The sequence below is a fragment of the Schistocerca gregaria genome, chromosome 3 (assembly GCF_023897955.1).
Source record: "Schistocerca gregaria isolate iqSchGreg1 chromosome 3, iqSchGreg1.2, whole genome shotgun sequence".
Lineage (NCBI taxonomy): Eukaryota > Metazoa > Arthropoda > Insecta > Orthoptera > Acrididae > Schistocerca > Schistocerca gregaria.
In genome coordinates, this window is record NC_064922.1 from 391472340 (window position 1) to 391496976 (window position 24637).

At 39.6% G+C, this 24637-nt stretch overlaps 1 protein-coding gene across 1 annotated transcript in view; it reads left to right on the top strand.

Moving 5' to 3' along the window:
* Positions 1-24637, top strand: part of LOC126354104 (uncharacterized) — a 73968-nt gene that overhangs the window by 21032 nt on the left and 28299 nt on the right. Inside the window, exon 2 of the mRNA XM_050003496.1 lies at positions 4623-4744. The gene's annotated coding sequence lies outside the window, so the exon portion shown is untranslated. The remainder of the gene's footprint in view (positions 1-4622; positions 4745-24637) is intronic.

Sequence of the window (24637 nt, forward strand, 5' to 3'; positions counted from 1 at the left end):
GTGGGTGTGTTGGCAGAGTGTGGCAAGAAGTGAAGGGGTGGGGACATGGAATTGGGACATGAAAGGGGTGATAGGACAGGTGGGACAGAAACTGTTGCCTAGAGGATGTGGGGACAGTAGGTGGAGGGGAGGATCCAGATGGGCTGTGTTGTGAATAGGACTGTTGATATTTTTATAATATCTGGAATCCAGTATATCAATATTTTAAACAATATCATTATCGGGCCATGATATATCGAGAAAAATGTCAATGTATGGGTGGAAAAATATTGACATACCAGCATATAAAAATATCTGCTGAACATTGTAAATATGCTGTCAGTTTTAGGTTGTTAAATATTCTGTACATCAACAAGCTAGCAGCCTGCGTATCTCCCTTAGAGCAAGAATTGCAAGAAAACTGTTGCACATTCACGCATGGTGATAACCATTTTGCTTATAATGATAGCTGTAAGTAAGTGGCACTGTATAGGTGTCCGGTGGTTCCGTCGTTTGATTTTGTCGCATATCAGATTAGTCCAGAACACTTCATGTCGACTTCTTTGTTTTTTTGTTTCTGCCAACACCAGTGACCAGGAATTGTAGTGTCAAAATTGCGTTTTTCTGTTGGTTGCGCTGAGTGTAGATTGCGTCACCATTTGACCTCACATGTCTCCTCCACAGCAAGACCAATCTTACCATTTAGCCTTTTGTTTATAATTTTCAACAACTGTATTTGAAGAATCCCTATGTGAAGAATAGCACACTATTTCCATTACAAATTATTTGTTAATTCAGAAAAGCATCATTGTCCTTGGCTAATCGCCCAATCCCACTTCCTTTTCTTTAAATACTGTATAAACTGTGAAATCAACCCCCCCCCCCCCCTCCCACATGCAGTGGTCTTAACATACCGTACTAATTCATCCTGACTTTCCTTTGAAGAGAAGGTATACAAACAAATCCATCACACAGCCATCAGCACTCACATGGCACCCACCTCTGCCAGCTGGTTTATTGGCCATCTAGAGGAATCCTTCCAAGCCTCTCAAAACCACAAACCCCCTTGTCTGGTTCAGGTTCATTGGTTACATCTTCATGACCTGGAATCAGGGCCAAGACACCCTATTCTCCTTCCTTCAGAACCTTTACACCATCTCTCCCATTCACTTCATATGGTCCACCTTGAACGAACATGCACATTCCTGGATGTTGACTCTTCCTCTCTGATGGCTCCATCTACACCTCTGTCCACATTAAACCCATCAACCACCAACAGTACCTGCATTTCGATAGCTGCCATCCCTTCGACACCAAAAAATCCCTCCTGTACAGTCTGGCCGCTGGAGGACAGCATATTTACTTTGCCCAGTATGATGAGGGTGTCACCACAGCTGTCAGACAGACAGACCAATCTTTAAAAAGATCTACCAAGCTATTTCCCCACACACCCCCAATTCCCCCACGACACTCAAGAACCGTCTACAGAGGATTGCCCCCTTTGTGGCCCAGTACCACCTTGAGACTGGAACAACTGAACAACCACCTTTGTCAGGGCTTTGATTACGTACCATCCTCCCATGAAATGAGGGACGCCTTACTCAGGGTCTTCCCATACTTCCTAAAGTGGTGTTCTGTCGCTCAACATACCTCCACAACATTCTAATCCATCCCTGTGCCACTCCCAATTCCAACCCCTTGCCACAAAGATCACATCCCTATGGAATACCCAGGTGCAAGGTCTGCCCAGTCCACCCACTTCCTATTCCATTCTTGTCACCCTCCTAAAAAAGCAGCCATGTCTTAAACAAGCTTTGCTGCTGTCGTTGCACACACATTGGTGTGACGACCAACCAGGTGTCCACCAGGATGAAAGGTCACTGACAATCTGTTGCCAAGAACATGGTGGAAAGCCCTATGACACAACATGTAGCTGAACATAACATTCTTCATTTTAGTGGCTGCTTCACAACCTGAGTCATCTGGATCTTCCTCTTCATTGTATGCTGACCAGTGGGAACACACCAACTCATCTTTCCACTTCCCTGCTCCTCTCCTTTTTCCTACTCCTCATCCCCCCCCCCCCCCTACCCTCATTTGGCTGCCCTCAGTTTCACAACATTGTGCTTGGCAGCATTCTCCACCTAGTCTGTGCATGTGTCGCCAGGATGTATTGCAGGGAAAGTTCTCACCTGCGTAATTCAGAAAAGTTGGTGGTGTTGGGAAGGATCCATATTGCACAGGCTGTGAAGCAGTCATTGAAATGAAGGGTGTTATGTTTGGCTGCGTGTTCAGCAACAAGATGGTCCACTTGTTTCTTGGCCACATTTTGTTAGTGGCCATTCGTACAGATAGACAGCTTGTTGGTTGTCATGCCCACAAAGAATGCAGTACAGTGGTTGCAGCTTAGCTTGTAGATCACATAACAGGTTTCACAGGTGGCCCTGCCTATGATGGGATAGATGATGTTACTGACTGAACTAGGTGGTGGTGGTGGTGGTGGTGGTGGTGGTGGTGGTGGTGGTAGGAGGAGGATTTATTGGACAAGTCTTGCATGGTCGATTACAGGGGTATGAGCCATGAGGAAGTATGGGGTTGGGAGCAGGGGTTGTTTAAGGATGGACAAGTATATTGTGTAGGGTTGATGGACAGTGGAATACCACTGTGGGAGGTGTGGGCAGCACATTTCTCATTTCAGGGCACGACGAGAGTGAGTTGAAAACATGGTGGAGAACGTAGTTCAGTTGCTCCAGCCCTCGGTGATATTGAGTTACGAGGGGATTGCTTCTCTGTGGTGGACGGACGGTGAGATTTTGGGAGGTGGTGGGGAGACTGGAAAGATAAGGCATAGGAGATTTGTTTTTGTACAAGGTTGGGAGGATAACTACAGCCTGTGAAGGCTTCTTGAAATACACTGGGGGTCTCACTGAAACCAGGTGCTCAAGTCAGTGAATTTTTCCATTTGCAGCCTGTATTGCTATCAGGACAATTCCTCATTCATCTCTAGTCTGATTATATACTTTTCTTACTGCATCACATACTTGCAGGGGGTCAAATGAAAACTTTGAAGCATGTTCTCTTATGAGAGAATTCTTTCTCACTAACTCCTCTCTTTCTTGAGAAGGTTCTTGGTGTATGTCATCTGCTGTGTATAGCACAGAACACATGTGAAATCTTACATTTCATTCAGTTCCCTCAAACAAGCAAACTACTTAATAACATGTGGAATGGCATCACAGTGTTCTCTTTAAGAATTGCACTACTTTACTTTTTTACTTTTAGGTGCACCAACAACTTATTGTGACAATAATGAACAGTTTACAAAAATGCATTTTCTGATGATGATAATAACAACAATAATAAATAGTAAAAAAATTCTCATTTTTGCTTCATTTGAAAGTTCGCTGCCTCCTCTTTCATCATTTTCGCGAAAGACGTTCCCCAGCCAAATAGTGTTTTTATGATAAACCCATATAAACTCCTACAGTTTTTCTTATCAGTATTTCTTCAGGCTACATATATTTTTTTGCCTTCCGATTAACATAAATTCTGCCGTTTTTTACTAACGAAAACCCTCAGTAAAACTTGTCTTCAACAGAACTTCCTCAACTTGAATTATGCTACAGAGATCACATAAAAAAATAGACTTTTCCACTTCTGAGAAACTTCTCTAGTTTCAAAATCAAGAATATTTTTTGTGTTGGGCAACTTCCTCCACCCTTTTATTGAAACTGAGAACATTCTCAGGTGATGCGTATTCTCAGAGTCATGTAATTCATACAAACCTGAGAATGTTCTCTGAAAGTCTAAGATTAAAGTACGTCCTACATTTTATTCATATGAGCCAGTGGGAAATAGTGTTAATCTACTGGCTCATTGGTGTGTATAACAGTAAACTTGTGCAAATTTCAAAATATTAATTACAATATTATGATATAAAATGCAGTATTGTAATGTAAATGACGTCAGTGAAATGCATTCTGGAAAAAAGTAATTTTTTTTAATGTTCTTTGCTGGAATAAGTTAGACAAAAGAAAAGTGTGCTGTGTCTTAATTGATGTAACAATATAGTGTTTACTCATTATTTCCACTCTGCTATTATCTTATGGATCCCAAGTCTTGCTCTGTGAAATTAACAACTTTGTGACAAATGTTTGTTCGCATACATACTAGGGAAACTGAATCTGAAAACATTGTTTGCATCTTTTGCGTTTGTATTTTTGTTTTCACTTGTTTGACACTGACTGTTTTCATTGAAGAGTTCCGATTTCTTCTATCCTGCTCAGTTTACCGGTAATGCGTCCACTGCAGGTGAGAGGAGGAGGATGGAGTACTGAATTATGTCCAGCCAATGCAATATGTCTGAGATTGTATTTAACTGTCACAATTATTTTTGTATGTTCATGGCTTGAACCAAAAAAAAAAATGTAAAGCCAAACATGTAAAAAATCAACTAATACATTAGACGTGCACTGCACTAGTCTAATAGAAAACTTCACACTCGATAAACATCACTCGTTTCATTTTACTTTCTATTGTATATTTGCAATTCCAGAAAATACTTTATTTTACACACTTCTATACATTAAAACTGTACTGCTGCAGCTTTTACTCAGCAGTCTGTTGTTGCATTATTTTTACAGAACAGTCCTACCTGGATGCTGGTGATCTTGTATTAATAATACAGGACCTAGAATGAAATTCTGAAGAGTCCTTGGCTTTGCGATTACATGCATTTGTGTAGAGAATGAAGAACATTTTTGAGGTAAGTTAACTTTTTTATTGTTATTATATTTGTTGCTTCTTTGTGATGTGGTCCATTTTTAATCTTTTAAAGATTGAACTCACAAGGTTAGGTACCCAGTGGTGGGATCGACCTCATGAAACTGTCTGTATGACTATGTAGGTCAAGAACCCAAGGTATCAGATACTGCATCCATTCGGTCTGGTCCGCATTTTCAAGTGATTAAGGGGGGGAGGGAGGGGGGGAAATTGGAATTTTGTGTGATGTTCAATAGTGTTAAAAAAAGGTGTATTACATAGATTGGTTAGATAGTGTGATTGATAGGGAAGGGCATCACATGCAGGGAGTTATGGGTGGAATCTTGTTAGGTGCATTAATTCTTTTAAAATTTAATTATCTTTATAGAACTGACTTGATCGCAGTTTTTATTCATTTAACTGATTTAAATGTAAATTTTTGTTTCCAGTCCTTTCCGACATTATTTTAATTGTAATACCAGCTTCTTCATTTTCTGTCGTTTTTCTTCTTATCATTCTTTTCCCATTTGAAATTTTTGTTCATGTGTTTTTAATTAATTTTATATACTAATTTTGGTATATATATATATTGTTTTTATCATCTTTTTTTCCCACCAGATTACTGCATTCATAAATCGATTCCTCATTTTCTTGAATTTCATTTTACGTATCAACAAGTCTTTCATTTAAATCCTCATCTGCGTTATTTTGTCCATAGTGCAATAGGAATTTAGGCTATGTTTTAAATGTTTCTATGACAACTGCCATGCAAAAAAATTGCACATCATGTAACGAAAAATACATTTTTCTCACCATTACACAGTTGGTATAAATAGATTATTTCATCTCTTGTTTTTTTGATTGATAGATTGGAATTTCCAAGTAATCAAACATTGTAATAGATATAATTCAATAGATGTAATTTAATAATATTCACAAAAATTCAGAGTGGAAAAAGAGTGATTATCATAATACAACTTGTTTAATGCTGTTGAGCATCACACAGAATTTACAAATCTTTTTTCATCCATTAATCGCAAATGAGGGTCCGCCAATGTGAATGGCTGTGATACCTGGTATCATGGGTGCATCACCTTATATATGGTTTCAAAAAGTTGATGCCACCATTGGAGACCTATCCTTATCAACAAATTTAGCTCTAAAACTGATTTGTTTGTACTTGCCAAGTTTATTGGTTTTGTTGCTCCACTCATTTAACGCATATTATTAGGTGGTTGTTTCATCTTAGATTTTGAACATGTTCGTCTGTGATTTTGTTTGCTGAGTTCCTGGAAAAACAGTAAAAGTATCTGCCCTAATGATAATTGTGAGGTTTGATTCTGGTGTTTTCAGAGCTTTTTGCAACAGAAATTATAAATGATTGTGACTGATTCAGTAGGATAATTGAGAGAGCAGCGTGAAAAATTTGCAGAAGACACAAACACCCACCAGATGCAGACTGCAGGAAGGTTAGCCAACTTTTGGACGAATGGATAGTAGGAATATCAAGCATTCTGATGAGATGATTGAGAAATAATTTGTGACGGATTCAGCGCTATAGTCCAAATTGAACAAAATTTGAAAAGTAGTAAAAAGCAAGACACTGATAGTGTACAGTGTAGTGTATTGAAGAAGTCATGTTTCGGCAGTATATTGATTGGCAGAGCTGACGTAAGGTTTCCATTGTACATTTCTTTACAGAGTGCAAGTAAATTAATAGAGTATAAGTTTAGCATTCATAAACAAAAAAATGACTGTAATTTACACAAGACTAGATAGCCATTTGGGCATTTCATAAATAGTATATATACAGTGAAGTCTAATAATCACTTTTCATTCAATATGTTCACAACCCTAATATGTTTGAGATGTTTAAAAAGCCAGTGAAAATTTTCCACTCTGTAGACTCTAAAATTGTACTAGAAACTATTATTATTCCTTATTTTACAATGTATTTGCATATGCTGGTGAGATTATAATGTAGGCTATACATGTTATATGATGGGAGCGATATGTCAATTTAATGGAAAGAAATTTCTTTGGAAGCCAAGATCACTAAAAACTATTTATTTCTCGATGACTGGTTTCTTCAGAAGTTTGCTGTCATCTGATCTGAGTTCCTGCTTCATGTTTTTAGTTTGCGATATCACATTTTACACATATGACATTTCACTTCAACAAACGCTTTTTTTGCTATGTGCATTTTATATTTTTGTCTTCTTGTTATTGTCAGACCAATGTGGTTATGCTGGACTAAGAGTATAATGTGTTCTTGCTGCATTTTTGCATTGTATGCATTTTTAATTTCCAGAGATCTGAAGATGAAAACAAGTTTTTGTCGAAATGAGTCATCTTGAAATAAATAATGTTTAACAATCGTGGGTTCAGAAGAAATTTCTTTCCATTAAGATCATAATAATTTATTTTTGTTATAAATAAAAAAGAATTCTATATTTTAAAAGAGGTGCAACTTTTCCTATATTATACGTCAAATTTAATTTTCACTATTCATTTGTGCCTATTTGCTGATGGTCTCCCTCTTTGATTCCTTCCAGTTCCATGATCTGTTGTGGTAGTCGCTTCACTGACTTCTTCTGCAATCAAACTTGTTACATCCATTTTCTTTCTGATGACTTCATTTCTGGTACTTTCTCACCTGGATAGCTCTGCAAACAGTGTTCAAAAATCCATCTCATTTGTAATCATTCTTCCAGTAATGGGTTCGAATTGTCCTTACTTCTGTTCAACATGTCATGATGCATCTAATAATTGTTTCGAGTGTGTTTTCTTTTTGTTTCCATTCTAATTTGTTGATCCCATAAAATACTATTTAATGTCCCAGTAGTGAATTTCTATCATTTATCCTGGAGTTAATTTCTTGATCTTGTTTACCATCTTGTGTAATCTTTACTTTTAGATATTTGTACTCTTCAGTGTGTGTAATCATTCTGATCCCTTGTTCCAGTGTCAAATATTGATTTGTTCCTTCTGTTACCATTAGTTTGTTTTATTCGTATTGACATGGTGGTCAAATTTTGTATACTCCTCTATTGTTTTCCTGGTGTTATATTCAACGTTTTCATCTTATGCGAAAGTTAACTTTTAGAATCTACCAGATATTTGTAATGAAACTTTCCGTATTTAACATGTTATATCAAGGAAACTAATTACCGTAAAAGGACCAAATTTGGTAGCATCAGTGTCAAGGACACGGGGAAGAAAAATATTGCAGAGTCAATTCAGTTTAAACACTTTAAATGTGCTCTATTGTACTTCATACCATTACATACCTGTACCATTACTGCTACAAAATGGGCTGAATATGGTGCCCATCAGTGTCCAGAAGAGTCTGAAAGTACAGGTGCGTGTCTTTGGTCCTTGAGTGCCAACCTCTTCAAAAAAGAGTGGGCCTACGATTAACGTAGCTGTGAAGCCACATCGTACCATGACACATCCACCATACAGAGGAACATCATGCACAGTGACTGGAGGTGGTTATCCGCTCACTCGCCAGTTCTGTTTGTTCATCGCACCTCCTCACTTCAATCATTGCGAGAAAGTGGAAAGCAAAGTCAACATGTCGTTGTGCATCCTATGGTGTGGTGCAAGATGCTGTACGATATGGATCTTGTACGGATACCATTTGAGAATGGTTTGAAGCTCCTTCAATTCTGTTGTAAACAGCATGCGAATGCCTGACAGTCAGGAAGTGGACGTAGCGTTGTCTGCCATAGCAACAGAAATTTCATCAATTACCTGTAGCGCAACCGGACGTCGGCCTCTTTCTGGAGCAATGCCCATTTCTGCAGGTGATTCAAACTTCACCATCATGCTTCGCACAGAAGGCGGATAAAGAGGACCCTTCCATAGTCCGGTCAGTTGGCGATGTTATCGAAGCGCAGCTGTATCATTACTGTTGTTTTGATAACAGAGCTTCACCAATAAGGCTCTTTTTGTCCAAACTCATAATGACACGTTAACAAGTGATCTGTGACCGGTCAGGTGTGTGAGACTATGAATCACAATGATTGACCACAGTGCCTGGTGGCCATAGTTGGAACTAGACGGTGGTGCTGTGAAGCACGGAAATCATGCACCCCATACTCTGGACGTTAATGCCATCAAGTTTGGTACTCGTATGGTAATTCGTTTCTGTATTATACCATGTTAAATAGGGAAAGTTTAATTATAATAATCCGGTATATAGTACCATCATTGATTGGGATTCCCGTGTTCTTACATTTTTACTTTCAGTTTTCCATTGCCTTCTCTGTGTGTACATTATGCAACGCACTCTTAAAGAGTCACTTTTTCGAAACCCTGCTGTGGTCTGCCATTGTATGCAGAATTTCGAAATTTCACTTAAAGATGCTTACAACCCTGTTCTGTAATAGTGCAAAAGTGTGGTACCTTCCATGTCAGCCTCAGGCCAAGCGATACTGCACTCTCTTTATATAGTAACAAGGCTGCAATTTTTGCTGTAGTATACATTGGTAACCACTAGGGACCATTTGGAATAATTCAACGAAACTTGGATGTGATGTGAAGCACCAATGGGTGTCATGCTTTTGCAGCCCTTCTGTGAAGTGATACTTGAATAAAATGGTAAAGGTACCCTCTAAGAAACCTCAGTTCGATGACATTGTTTGAGCTACACTCTCACCTTTGTTGAGCACTTTAAAAATTTATCTGTACAGAGACAGCTACTTAATGATTATCAATTACCGGCCAGAGGCGTGCATCAATCTTGCGTGGCCTGCCTGGGACTGCAGCCATGACTGACAGGTGAGCCTCGACTCACACTGCCTTGTCAGCCAGGCGAACAGCACGGGGTCTCGCTGGACCGAGAGGTACCCCGCCAGACCCCAAGTCCGCCCGGGCACCCATGTGGCTCGGCTGCTTGTCACGTCATGCACCCAGTAGGCACTGTTGTGTGCACAGAACAAAATCTCTACAGCTTGTATGCAAACAGATTTTTACTTCGCAAAGTATTTACCGCCATAACTCTTAATCTCTAGTCTTATATTAAAATAATTGATGGCTATAACATCAGTAACAAGATGGATACTTAAATCTCCACCATTGCTTGTAATTGTTAAATCAACTTATTTACGTGCATGTAAAAAGCTCTATAACTTGTTGTTGTGGTCTTCAGTCCATGTGCAAGCTTCTTCATCTCCCAGTACCTACTGCAACCTACATCCTTCTGAATCTGCTTAGTGTATTCGCCTCTTGGTTTCCCTCTAAAATGTTTACCCACCACACTGCCCTCCAATACTAAATTGGTGATGCCTTGATGACTCAGAACATGTCCTATTAACTGATCCCTTCTAGTCAAGGTGTGCCACAAATTTCTCTTCTCCCTAATTCTATTCAATACCTCCTCATTAGTTATGTAATCTACCCATCTAATCTTCAGCATTCTTCTGTAGCACCACATTTCGAAAGCTTCTATTCTCTTCTTGTCTTTACTATTATCATCCATGTTTCGCTTCCACACGTGGCTACACTCCACACAAATATTTTCAGAAAAGACTTCCTTACACTTAAATATAGTCTCGATTTTAACAAACTTCTCTTATTCAGAAACGCTCTCCTTCCCGTAGCCGCTCTACATCCTTCCCGTTGCCAGTCTACATTTTATATCCTCTCTACTTCGACCATTATCAGTTATTTTGCTCCCCAAATAGCACAACTCCTTTACTACTTTAAGTGTCTCATTTCCTAATCTGATTCCCACAGCATCACCTGATTTAATTCGACTACATTCCACTATCCTCATTTTTCTTTTTTTGATGTTCATCTTATATCCTTCTTTCAAGACACTGTCCATTCCGTTCAGCTGCTCTTTCAGGTCCTTTGCTGTCTCTGGCAGAATTACAATGTTATCGGCGAACCTCAAAGTTTTTATTTCTTCTCCATGGATTTTAATTCCTACTCCGAATTTTTCTTTTGTTTCCTTTACTGCTTGCTCAATATACAGATTGAATAACATTGGCGATAGGCTACAATCCTGTCTCACTCCCTTCCCAACCACTGCTTCCCTTTCCTGCCCCTTGACTCTTATAACTGCCATCTTGTTTCTGTACAAATTTGTAAATAGGCTTTCGCTCCCTGTATTTTATCCCTGCCACCTTCAGAATTTGAAAGAGAGTATTCCAGTCAACATTGTCAAAAGCTTTCTCTAAGTCTACAAATGCTAGAAATGTAGGTCTGCCTTTCCTTAATCTATTTTTATGTCAAGTCGTAAGGCCAGTATTGCCTCACGTGTTCCAACATTTCTACAGAATCCAAACTGATCTTCCCTGAGGTCGGCTTCTACCAGTTTTTCCATTCGTCTGTAAAGAATTTGTGTTAGTATTTTGCAGCTCTGGCTTATTAAACTGATAGTTCGGTAATTTTCACATCTGTCAACACCTGCTTTCTTTGGGATTTGAAGTATTATATTCTTCTTGAGGTCTGAGAATATTTCGCCTGTCTCATACATCTTGCTCACCAGATGGTAGAGTTTTGTCAGGGCTGGCTCTCCCAAGGCTATCAGTAGTTCTAATGGGATGTTGTCTACTCCTGGGGCCTTATTTCGGTGTAGGTCTTTCAGTGCTCTGTCAAACTCTTCACCAGTATCATATCTCCCATTTCATCTTCATCTACATCCTCTTCCATTTCCACAATATTGTCCTCAAGTACATGACCCTTGTACAGACCCCCTATATACTCCTTCCACATTTCTGCTTTCTCTTCTTTGCTTGGAACTGGGTTTCCATCTGATATTCACACAAGTGGTTCTTTTTTCTGCAAAAGTCTCTTTCATTTTCCTGTAGGCAGTATCAATCTTACCCCTAGTGAGATAAGCCTCTACATCCTTACATTTGTCCTCTAAACCTTATGATGCTGTTAAGTTTATTAAAGGTTTCCTTACTAATTACTAAATTTTTGTAGTACTGTATGAGGAAATGGCAAGTATTTAAAAGTTTTTGCTGACACACACTGAAGTCAGAAGATCATATCATAGCAGAACTATTTTCACATTGCACAGCCTTTCTCCATTTTGAAGGCATCAATGCTGAGGCTTCGTTCTCTGTATGACATTTTGCAAATAATACATCATGCCAGTACACAGGACAAATATGTTATATTAGCTGTTATTAAATTTGGCACATTGTTCACATTAATTTACGTCTTTTTCACTGTTATATGATCAAATGTTGAGGATGTCAGTACTGATAAAATGTTTACTTAGCATAGGTAATTAACATTGCATTTTACCTTGTGGTACAGTACATTTGCAACTGATGCGACATAAATTTTCTCTTACTCAGTTTTCGAGAGTTGCTTTACATGACGTACCTGTGTCATAAGGAATAATGCAAGTAAATACTTGGAGTTTATTACCATTTTTTCACTTTAGAGGTTTCGAGCACTTGCATTAAGTTGTGATGCTTCCCACAAGTGTCGACAATATTGAGGCACACTGTCTTCTTTAAATGCGATCTCTTATGCAGTTATGGTTGTTTTGTTTTACTTATGTGGGAGTGCTTACCTTACTGTCGGTGGCATTCTCAGTGCAGCGTTTCTGTAGCTGGCAGACCCATGACACAAGCAACTGCAGTGTCGAATTACTGTCAGCTTACCTTGACGTCCCCTTCAAATACTTCAAGAAAATAAATCGTCACCACCTGTTAGTACCAGTTCCCAAACAAGTATATTTTTCTGAATTCATGTTAAATTCAGCAGTTTGATCAAGCTGCATAAACATGGATTTTAGCATGGCATACAAAGTATTTCACTGAGTCTCAGTGTGCTGCTTCATGGTAAACTGCAACCATGAGACTTTCACATGGCCACTCCGTTTTAAATAAGTTACGGCATGTTTCGTTGATTCTAGTGATAGGTGAACATTATGACAGTATTCCTGCAACCATTTTTCCTCAAGCATATAGGATAGAACAGTGCTGAAGGAGTGGTTGTTGTATGGAAGGCGACAACAGTTCTTTAGAGAATTTTTCATATTTTCCCCCTGGCCAGTAACAAATGTAATGTTCAAGAGATGGCTTTTAAATATCCCTTACATGCTTACGTTAGTTAAATTTTATCCTGTACATTTGTAGCAGTTTTCTCCAACAAACAGAAACCAATTTTTGTACTGCAACTCCAATATTGACTGCATAATAAGAGTAAACTAATGCCTTTTAGTGTATGTGTCTGTCCATGTGTCAGTTTATGTGCACAGACACCATCCTCCTCATGCTGCAACACTAGGGGGACCACAGCCACATGATATTTGTCTGCTATTTCTTTCTCATGGCGAGAAATCATTGGTGTCTGTGAAAGATGTAGATAGCATTTTCCTGTCTTTTCGATTAGGGGCCACTGATCTCTTGGGCACATTGTTACACACTTCTCCAGGGCACTGGTTTTTGCTGACTCCGGAAGGTTGCCACTGTTATTGGTCTGACTGTTAGGAGAAGCTTAGCAGTTATTCAACTGTCACAACATGGCCCATGAGTTTTCCTGCATGTGACAGCAGGTTCTAGTTGCTTTCAGTACGGTGAAGGAGTAGACAACTGACATGCTTTCAGTATGGTGAAGGAGTAGACCGCTGACAATATCAAAATTGTGCCACAAATGACCTGGTTTATGGAAAATCACCCAGGAACATTACAGGAAGAATAAAATAAAAAGTAGGGTGTACAAAGAGATTGTTCAAACATTTATAGACGATATAGAACTGTGGAAAAAAGTGTAATAAAAACCTAACTACAAAATTTAAGGTAAAGTTTCGTAAAAGAGCTCAGAGAGGTAGAGGCTACAGAAAGAAGTGTAAAAAAGAAAGGATGAATTGTATAAACAAAAAAAAAACTTGTATTTATGTTCATTATTGTATTGCACGTTACTGTGTTACACCCCTTATTTTACATTAAGAGTTATTTTTATTTTCAAAGGCCCAAGAACAAACTCTTCCTGACACATCAAAACTTCGCCATTCTCAGAAGATTGCTGATAATTCAGGAAGCTATCTGCTAATATGTGTCCTGTCGTTCCTACTTTGCCAGCTCTGTCAATTTCCCTTTGCACTTACGCCTATTGACAATTGGATTCAGCTAGGTACTTGACCAAGTTGTGGACCTTGACAAAGCATTGTGGCTCGTGCACTCAGTTCCCAGTACAGATGAACTCAACTGTCCATGGTGTGGGCAGCAGATTGGAGCGGTTGGCCGCAGGCAGTCTCGGGCAGGCAAATGCATCGCATTGCACGGCTCTGGTGTTGGCATGATGGGCATTCCTTTCAACACCCCTTAGATTTTGCATGTGGTCAGCAGGTGCAAATTCAGCGACGTAGCATCACTTAGCTCCATGATATCTTTCGATATGTCTGTTATGCTGGCAGTAAGTAATCAGTGACTATTTCTGTTCAGACGCATTTGAAAAGTGCTAAAACAAGGTTCGCGGGTGGCACCAAGGGTGTTGCCGAATCAGGTTGTCTCGGAGGGACCATTTGCTTTTTTAGTCACGCAGTTGTCAGTATCACACCCACACTCCCCTATCCCCTCCTTGCCCCACAATGTGATCATGCTACTGGAAAACTGTAAATCATAAACCTGCTTTGCTGCTTCAGATCAAATGCAAATTTCCTTGAATGATTTTAAATGTGCCCTAGTTGTTTCACCCTGTACACTAGAGCAAAAATTTCCGACTGTCTGCTAAACTCTAAAAGGCTGCAGTCATGTTCAGCTGAGTTGCAGGCCCACAATATGCTTAGAAACGGGTTGAATCATCCAGAGGATATCAACAGAGTCAAAGATAGTGAAGAATGTCGTCCTGATGTTGAATCCCACTGCAAACTGCCGTATTGATCTCTAAATGTGTGAGAACCAAAGCCCCAAGGGAAGAGGTAATTTCATTTACACCCTTTGTGCCACACCCTGAAGCGTATTCATGTCAATACTGAGCAGTGGTGTGTCTGAAATGTTTTCCGCACTGTCCTTAAGAAAACCATGATTTCAACACTGGGTTCTGACCTCCATTGTAGAGAAGAAGGGGATAAAATGTGGGTAAGAGGAGATGAGACAACATCCAATTGTGAGACACATCCACGATGGTGTTGGACAGAATTGTGGTAAAACATGGTGCCAGTATGACATCATTAACCCATCTTACACATCACATGAACTTCTGAGATCTGTCCTTTTTTACTCATGTGTTTAACAGCTTACTGTTTGAAGTGTTGCTGAGCCAAAGGCTGATGTTGCAGGGTGTCTCACTTTTGTACCATTGCAGGAGGAGGTTGTTGGCACTGTTGAGTCAGATTTCAAAGGTAGTTAGAAAAAATGATTCCTTAATTGTGTTGCGTAGTGTATTTTATAAAGTATCGGCAATACGCTGCATCTCTAATAGAATTCCTTTATAACTTTAAATCCAGATGAGGGAAAGTTAGATTTTTTTTTAATTCTTGCTGTAGAGTTTTCGTATGGGTTCTGAATTGCTTCAATTGTGAGAGAATTGGTATTGGACTTCTACGTCCAGAGTCATTATTTCTTATTTTCTCAGTTTCGTTATTAACAATATTCGACAATTCTCTCCTATTTTCTGTCAACAATTCCTCAGAATATTTTTCTCAAGGCTGAATGTTTCTTTATTTAAACAATGAAAAGTCCAGGTTGGAATATCAGTGATATTAGGAAACGGGTAGATTGCTACTCACCGTAAATATGACATGTCGAGCTGCAGCCAGGCACAGTGAAAAGCCTGCTACGCATTTAGCTTTCAGCTGAAGCCTTCATCAGAAAAGAAACACTCTCTCATTCATACAAGCGAGCGCACCTCCAGCATTCATGTCTGCTTTCTCTGGCAACTCGGACCAGAATCCAACTGCTACATTCAGCGGCAATCTTGATTGCAGAGTGGCAGAAGATTCCGGGTGTTGGGAGAGAAGAGCTCTGTCTGGAGAAGTGTGCAGGGACTAGATCGAGACATGAGAAGACTGCCAGGTGCAGTATTAGGAGGCTGTGGGGCAGGGATGTGGGAAGGGGGAGGGGAGCAGAAAAGGGAGGAGTGGGGAAGGGGATTGACAGGTGGGTGTGTTGGCAGAGTGTGGCAAGAAGTGAAGGGGTGGGGACATGGAATTGGGACATGAAAGGGGTGATAGGACAGGTGGGACAGAAACTGTTGCCTAGAGGATGTGGGGACAGTAGGTGGAGGGGAGGATCCAGTTGGGCTGTGTTGTGAATAGTACTGTTGATATTTTTATAATATCTGGAATCCAGTATATCAATATTTTAAACAATATCATTATCGGGCCATGATATATCGAGAAAAATGTTAATGTATGGGTGGAAAGAATATTGACATACCAGCATATAAAAATATCTGCTGAACATTGTAAATATGCTGTCAGTTTTAGGTTGTTAAATATTCTGTACATCAACAAGCTGGCAGCCTGCGTATCTCCCTTAGAGCAAGAATTGCAAGAAAACTGTTGCACATTCACGCATGGTGATAACCATTTTGCTTACAATGATAGCTGTATGTAAGTGGCACAGTATAGTTGTCCGGTGGTTCCATCGTTTGATTTTGTCGCATATCAGATTCGTCCAGAACACTTCATGTCGACTTCCTTGTTTTTCGTTTCTGCCAACACCAGTGACGAGGAGTTGTTGTGTCAAAATTGCGTTTTTCTGTTGGTTGCGCTGAGTGTAGATTGCGTCACCATTTGACCTCACACGTCTCCTCCACAGCAAGACCAATCTTATCATTTAGCCTTTTGTTTATAATTTTCAACAACTGTATTTGAAGAATCCCTATGTGAAGAATAGCACACTATTTCCATTACAAATTATTTGTTAATTCAGAAAAGCATCATTGTCCTTGGCTAATCGCCCAATCCCACTTCCTTTTCTTTAAATACTGTATAAACTGTGAAATCAACCCCCCCCCCCCCACATCCAGTGGTCTTAACATACCGTACTAATTCATCCTGACTTTCCTTAGAAGAGAAGGTATACAAACAAATCCATCACACAGCCATCGGCACACACATGGCACCCTTCTCTGCCAGCTGGTTTATTGGCCATCTAGAGGAATCCTTCCAAGCCTCTCAAAACCATAAACCCCCTTGTCTGGTTCAGGTTCATTGATTACATCTTCATGACCTGGAATCAGGGCCAAGACACCCTATTCTCCTTCCTTCAGAACCTCTGCTCCATCTCTCCCATTCACTTCACATGGTCTATCTTGAACCAGCATGCACATTCCTGGACGTTGACTCCTCCTCTCTGATAGCTCCATCTACACCTTTGTCCACATTAAACCCATCAACCACCAACAGTACCTGCATTTCGATAGCTGCCATCCCTTCGACACCAAAAAATCCCTCCTGTACAGTCTGGCCGCTGGAGGACAGCATATTTACTTTGCCCAGTATGATGAGGGTGTCACCACAGCTGTCAGACAGACAGACCACTCTTTAAAAAGATCTACCAAGCTATTTCCCCACACACCCCCAATTCTCCCACGACACTCAAGAACCGTCTGCAGCGGAGTGCCCCCTTTGTAGCCTAGTACCACCTTGAGACTGGAACAACTGAACAACAGCCTTTATCAGGGCCATCCCTGTGCCACTCCTATTTCTAACCTCTTGCCACAAAGGTCACATCCCTATGGAAGACCCAGGTGCAAAATGTGCCCAATCCACCCACTTCGTATTACATTCTTGTCACACACCTAAAAAAGCAGCCACATATTGGTGTGACGACCAACCAGCTGTCCACCAGGATGAAAGGTCACTGACAATTTGTTGCCAAGAACATGGTAGAAAGCCCTATGACACAACAAGCAGCTGAACATAACATGCTTCATTTTAGTGGCTGCTTCACAACCTGAGTCATCTGGATTTTCCTCTTCATTGTATGCTGACCTGTGGCAACACACCAACTCATCTTTCCACTTCCCTGCTCCTCTCCTTTTTCCTACTCCTCATCCCCTCTACCCCCATGTGTCTGGCCTTAGTCTCAGAACATTGTGCTTGGCAGCATTCTCCATCTAGTCTGTGCATGTGCCGCAAAGCAGCAAAATTTTCTACCAACCTCCCCCCCCCCCCCCCCCCCCCCAACCTCCATCGGTACCCTGCTGTCCCACATCCACCCACTCCAGATTGCCACTCAATGTGACATTGGCATTCTGGCCTGACCTCCCAGAGATGGTGGTCATGTGTACGTAGTTTAGTGAATATGTGTGTTCTTTTCTTCTTTTCCGGACTAGGCTGTGGCCAGAAGCTAAATGTGTAACAATCTTCTCGTTGTGCCTGTCTGCATCTTGATTTGTCATCTTTACGATAGCAATCTATTCTTTTCCTAATATTGTTCACCAGAATACTTAATTTTTGTGTTTTGTTAGAATTTTTTGCAAATTTTTTCATTATTCTTAATGCTTCTGAGCTAATTTTTCCTCTAATAAGGTTATTAATTTTATTATGTCTTTTTTTGTGTCACCACATTTCTAATTTTTCATCTAACTATTTTCTGTACAAAACCACTGTACTTCCATTTTCTGGGCTATTTACGTTATACATTGAAATATTTATTTCAGTTTTGAAGTAATCCTCATTATTAACAGTTTCTTTACTGCTTGTCATATGTACATATGTAGGTATAATTTTAGAGTTGACTGGATGATGATCCCTGTGGCAAAATCTTGAGTATGCTCTAATGTGTTTGGTTTTAAGGCTCTTTTTTTCCAGTTATTATGTAATCAGTTATTGATGTTCATTGAAGTTATCCTGATGTTTATCTTTATGAATTTCTTTAAGTGGATAAAAACCGTCTAGAATTTGTATTGAATTTTGTCCACATGTATTAACTAAACTCATAATTTTACAATCCATAATAGTTTTATTGGGTTTGGATTATTTTAATTCTTTTAGTTTCCTTCAAGTAATTCTTTTGGAACAATCTTTTAAAAGTCAAAGTCCATGGCTGATAAATAGCTGCACTGTGAGCAGGATGTGCCCGTTATGCAGTTTATGATTGGCATAATTGGTGGAAGTAAATAGGATAAGAAATTGTCTCTGAAGTCAGATCCTGGAGCCATATAAAAACTATCAATATGCCTTGCCAAGACTAGATAATGAGAGGAGTCCAGATGATGGCATGCCAAGACTTGATAATGGGAAAGGAAGTCCAGGTAGTCCGCAGCTGCGAATTAGAATTTCTAAATGTCAGTTTTAATTTGTCTCACTATTTATGTCAAGTGAGACATTTTTTCTGTTCTATAATGTACTCATAAATACAGATGACAAGTTGGCGTACTCAAGCCAGAATCATTTGCATGTATGAACACTCTGTTTTTAGAGTCACCAGCAATTTCCTCTTTATTCATGACAATACGGTATGAACCAAAGATTGTAGTTCTTCGAACAATTTAAGAGTACAAAAAGATTGCCACTGCCCCAACACTAATAACTCTTGTTGATGGAAACTTACAAACATAAAATATGATATACTACATCATACCATTATCATGCCCCCACATGAACCATGGACCTTGCCGTTGGTGGGAAGGCTTGCGTGCCTCAGCGATACAGATAGCCGTACCGTAGGTGCAACCACAACGGAGGGGTATCTGTTGAAAGGCCAGACAAACGTGTGGTTGCTGAAGAGGGGCAGCAGCCTTTTCAGTAGTTGCAGGGGCAATAGTCTGTATGATTGACTGATCTGGCCTTGTAACATTAACCAAAACGGCCTTGCTGTGCTGGTACTGTGAACGGCTGAAAGCAAGGGGAAACTACGGCCGTAATTTTTCCCGAGGGCATGCAGCTTTACTGTATGATTAAATGATGATGGCGTCCTCTTGGGTAAAATATTCCGGAGGTAAAATAGTCCCCCATTCGGATCTCCGGGCGGGGACTACTCAAGAGGATGTCGTTCTCAGCAGAAAGAAAACTGGCGTTCTACGGATCGGAGCGTGGAATGTCAGATCCCTTAATCGGGCTGGTAGGTTAGAAAATTTAAAAAGGGAAATGGATAGGCTAAAGTTAGATATAGTGGGAATTAGTGAAGTTCGGTGGCAGGAGGAACAAGACTTCTGGTCAGGTGACTACAGGGTTATAAACACAAAATCAAATAGGGGTAAAGCAGGAGTAGGTTTAATAATGAATATGAAAATAGGAATGCGGGTAAGCTACTACAAACAGCATAGTGAACGCATTATTGTGGCCAAGATAGATACGAAGCCCACACCTACTACAGTAGTACAAGTTTATATGCCATCTAGATCTGCAGGTGACGAGGAAATTGAAGAAATGTATGATGAAATAAAAGAAATTATTCAGATAGTGAAGGGAGATGAAAATTTAATAGTCATGGGTGACTGGAATTCAGTAGTAGGAAAAGGGAGAGAAGGAAACGTAATAGGTGATTATGGACTGGGGCAAAGAAATGAAAGAAGAAGCCGCCTGGTAGAATTTTGCACAGAGCACAACTTAATCATAGGTAACACTTGGTTCAAGAATCATAAAAGAAGGCTGTATACATGGAAGAATCCCGGAGATACTAAAAGGTGTCAGATAGATTATATAATGGTAAAACAGAGATTTAGGAACCAGTTTTTAAATTGTAAGACATTTCCAGGGGCAGATGTGGACTCTGACCACATTCTATTGGTTATGACCTGTAGATTAAAACTGAAGAAACTGCAAAAAGGTGGGAATTTAAGGAGATGGGACCTGGATAAACTAAAAGAACCAGAGGTTGTACAGAGTTTGAGGGAGAGCATAAGGGAGCAATTGACAGGAATGGGGAAAAGAAATACTGTAGAAGAAGAATGGGTAGCTTTGAGGGATGAAGTAGTGAAGGCAGCAGAGGATCAAGTAGGTAAAAAGACGAGGGCTACTAGAAATCCTTGGGTAACGGAAGAAATATTGAATTTAATTGATGAAAGAAGAAAATATAAAAATGCATTAAATGAAGCTGGCAAAAAGGAATACAGACGTCTCAAAAATGAGATCGACAGGAAGTGCAAGATGGCTAAGCAGGGAGGACAAATGTAAGGACGTAGAGGCTTATCTCACTAGGGGTAAGATAGATACTGCCTACAGGAAAATTAAAGAGACCTTTGGAGAAAAGAGAACCACTTGTATGAACATAAAGAGCTCAGATGGAAACCCAGTTCTAAGCAAAGAGGGGAAAGCAGAAAGGTGGAAGGAGCATATAGAGGGTCTATACAAGGGCGATGTACTTGAGGACAATATTATGGAAATGGAAGAGGACGTAGATGAAGACGAAATGGGAGATATGATACTACGTGAAGAGTTTGACAGAGCACTGAAAGACCTGAGTCGAAACAAGGCCCCCGGAGTAGACAACATTCCATTGGAACTACTGACGGCCTTGGGAGAGCCAGTCCTGACAGAACTCTACCATCTGGTGAGAAAGATGTATGAGACAGGCGAAATACCCTCAGACTTCAAGAAGAATATAATAATTCCAATCCCAAAGAAAGCAGGTGTTGACAGATGTGAAAATTACCGAACTATCAGTTTAATAAGTCACAGCTGCAAAATACTAACGCGAATTCTTTACAGACGAATGGAAAAACTAGTAGAAGCCGACCTCGGGGAAGATCAGTTTGGATTTCGTAGAAATGTTGGAGCACGTGAGGCAATACTGACCCTACGACTTATCTTAGAAGCTAGATTAAGGAAGGGCAAACCTACGTTTCTCGCATTTGTAGACTTAGAGAAAGCTTTTGACAATGTTGACTGGAATACTCTCTTTCAAATTCTAAAGGTGGCAGGGGTAAAATACAGGGAGTGAAAGGCTATTTGCAATTTGTACAGAAACCAGATAGCAGTTATAACAGTCGAGGGACATGAAAGGGAAGCAGTGGTTGGGAAGGGAGTGAGACAGGGTTGTAGTCTCTCCCCAATGTTATTCAATCTGTATATTGAGCAAGCAGTAAAGGAAACAAAAGAAAATTTTGGAGTAGGTATTAAAATCCATGGAGAAGAAATAAAAACTTTGAGGTTCGCCGATGACATCGTAATTCTGTCAGAGACAGCAAAGGACTTGGAAGAGCAGTTGAACGGAATGGATAGTGTCTTGAAAGTAGGATATAGGATGAACATCAACAAGAGCAAAACGAGGATACTGGAATGTAGTCGAATGAAGTCGGGTGATGCTGAGGGAATTAGATTAGGAAATGAGACACTTAAAGTAGTAAAGGAGTTTTGCTATTTGAGGAGCAAAATAACTGATGATGGTCGAAGTAGAGAGGATATAAAATGTAGACTGGCAATGGCAAGGAAAGCGTTTCTGAAGAAGAGAAATTTGTTAACATCGAGTCTAAATTTAAGGGTCAGGAAGTGATTTCTGAAAGTATTTGTATGGAGTGTAGCCATGTATGGAAGTGAAACATGGACGATAAATAGTTTGTACAAGAAGAGAATAGAAGCTTTCGAAATGTGGTGCTACATAAGAATGCTGAAGATTAGATGGGTAGATCACGTAACTAATGAGGAGGTATTGAATAGGGTTGGGGAGAAGATAAGTTTGTGGCACAACTTGACCAGAAGAAGGGATCGGTTGGTAGGACATGTTCTAAGGCATCAAGGGATCACCAATTTAGTGTTGGAGGGCAGCGTAGAGGGTAAAAATCGTAGAGGGAGACCAAGAGATGACTACACTAAGCAGATTCAGAAGGATGTAGGTTGCAGTGGGTTCTGGGAGATGAAGAAGTTTGCACAGGATAGAGTAGCATGGAGAGCTGCATCAAACCAGTCTCAGGACTGAAGACCACAACAACCACCATTATCATTTACAATTTACTATATTTTTTCCCCTCGGGATCCTGTTCCATTTCCTACTTGTCTCTTTCTTCTACTGACCTCCAGCAATAATACTTTCTCATAAGAATATAGTTAAGATTAAGGAGTGATGATTTATTGTCATTTGCAACAAACAATTTTAATAAAGGTACAAACCTCTGAAAATGAAGTAGTTATTGTTGGTTTGTGATGTTGGAAAAGTGCTAGGGTGTAGAGAAGGAAGTAAAAATAAGGGTGGCAGCAGTGTTAAGTACTGGCAGTCTGTCTGAAAGAAAGAAAGACAGACTAAAATTTTTTGGCTGCTTGGTTCAGTGTTTCGTTGAAAGTTAAATAAGTTGATGTAGAAAGCAGAAGGAGCATTAGGAATCAGAATTATTGACATCAGACTGGGGAATTTGTGTTAACTAGAATAATAGAGTGAAAGTTACACACATTTGTTTGGATGGTGGGGCAGAAAATAAGGTTTTTCATAGTTGAAAGAAAATAAATTGGCTGACATTGAACTTTAATTATAAATGAAATAACAAGTGTGTATAATTTGGAGTCCATTACAGAAGAAAAGTTGTTGAAAAGGAGAGGAAAGGGAAGGAAACGACTATGATTTTAAGTACAGTGCTCTACTAAAATTAAAGTAGGTAAACCTCTAAGTTATAAATTGAATGTTGTTTCCACTGAAAACATTAACTGAAGGAGGAGCAGAATAGGACTATGTTGGTTCAGCTGATTGTTTTAAACTCAAAACTGTATGTTATTTATCCAAAAGAAGACACTAAGGGTTGCATATTCATTATGTTCTTAATAATTTATTCTTTCTTGCACAGTAAGTTGTCTGGCTGACCAGAGTTATGCACGCCAGCAATTTACTATTTGGCTGTTACACTATAATGTTCCATGCTGTATCTTTTGTTACTCTGAACTTGTAGTTCACATCATTTCTATGACTACATTTGTGAATGTTTTTTTTTCCCCTATTTAACACTAAAACAGCCAAAACTATGATACTCTAGAACAACAGGAAGGATTCATTTGCATTAAATATCTACAAAATTGTTAAAATAAAGACTTATACCTTTTCCATTCATTTTTTTGTCATATACGTTTTTTAGTCAAAACCTTACCTTGAAGTTCTAACACCTTTAGATAACTGGTTTGGATACAAAATGTTGCATCTCCTCCCCAGAATGTCACTTAATTCTAAAGTGCCTGGCATTTCTTAATTTATTTCACTTTTTTTTTCTCATACATTGAAATCACACCTTTGTTATTTTATTGATACTTAGCATGCCAACTGTCCACAGACAGCTTTTTTGCATTGCTCACAGACACTGCTAGTCTTGTTTCCTTTGCACTTTCCAGTTTGAAATTCCCCCCACCCCCACCCCCAGCCCCCTTTTTTCCCCAGCTGTTTCTGTGTTTGATTGGCTTTATTGCTTTTATCCCTCTATTTGTAATATGTTTGCGAGTTGGTGTTAGAGCTGAAGTATGAGTACCTTACTCTTCAGGTTATTTTTAAATATTTGATTGGAGATGATCCACACATTTATTGCTGTAATGACTAGTATGCTGTAAAGAACATTTCGGCCTTCTCCTGCAAGCAACCTTAGTTGAATATTTAGAAATCATTTGATCAACAACGTCGACACCATACTTTGTGTTGTTACGTAAGGTAAGAGTTTTTGGTTTCTTCTTTCCTTTTTTTTTCCTCAGTGCTTCAGTGTGTGTGTGTGTGTGTGTGTGTGTGTGTGTGTGTGTGTGTGTGTGTGTGTGTACACATATCTGATGATCTGATGTGACACACAGGGTGAGCAGCAATTCATGGCTGATTGCTGATGATGCTGTGGTGTGCATGAAGAGGTCATCGTTGAGTGAGTGTAGGAGTATTCGAGGTGACTTAGAAAGAATTCCCAGTTTTTGTGATGAATGACAGCTTGCTCTAAGTGTAGAAAAATGTAGGTTGATGCAGATGAGTAGGGAAAGAAATCCTGTGACATTAAAATACAGCATTAGTAGTGTGATGCTTGACACAGTGACATTGATTAAATATCTAAGCTCAACATTGCAAAGCAAATTAAATGAAAT